Genomic DNA, 451 nt, shown 5'->3' with positions numbered 1-451 from the left:
TATCTAGAAAAATAAAATTCCCCAATTTTTATTTAAAGGGGGTTTACTTTATTTGAATTAAAAAAACCCCCAAAAAAGCCCAAAAAAAAATTACTTTTAAAATAAAATTCTTCCCCGCTTCTGAAGTTTATCTTTTCCGAAAATCGGACCCATACACATGGTCAAGCCTTTTTAAAGATAATCATTTTGTACCAATCGAATAAATTGTAATAATAATATACACACAAACAAACCCAACAAAGCTTTTAGCTAATAATGTGATTCGTTTTATTGATGAAGGACAGTTTCATCGAGGACTCACTCTACGGTGCCCCCCTAACTCTGGACCCGTGCTCGGTTCCAACCTCATACTGGGACCAATCGCACGTGTTGTCGAAAGGCTTTTACAGAACATTGATACCACGAAACGTGAATTGAGAAATTGAATAATTATTTAAACTTCTCTCTCTCT

Source organism: Penaeus monodon, chromosome 20 (assembly GCF_015228065.2).
Source record: "Penaeus monodon isolate SGIC_2016 chromosome 20, NSTDA_Pmon_1, whole genome shotgun sequence".
In the NCBI taxonomy this organism is placed as follows: Eukaryota; Metazoa; Arthropoda; class Malacostraca; order Decapoda; family Penaeidae; genus Penaeus; species Penaeus monodon.
This window is presented reverse-complemented; position numbering follows the sequence as displayed.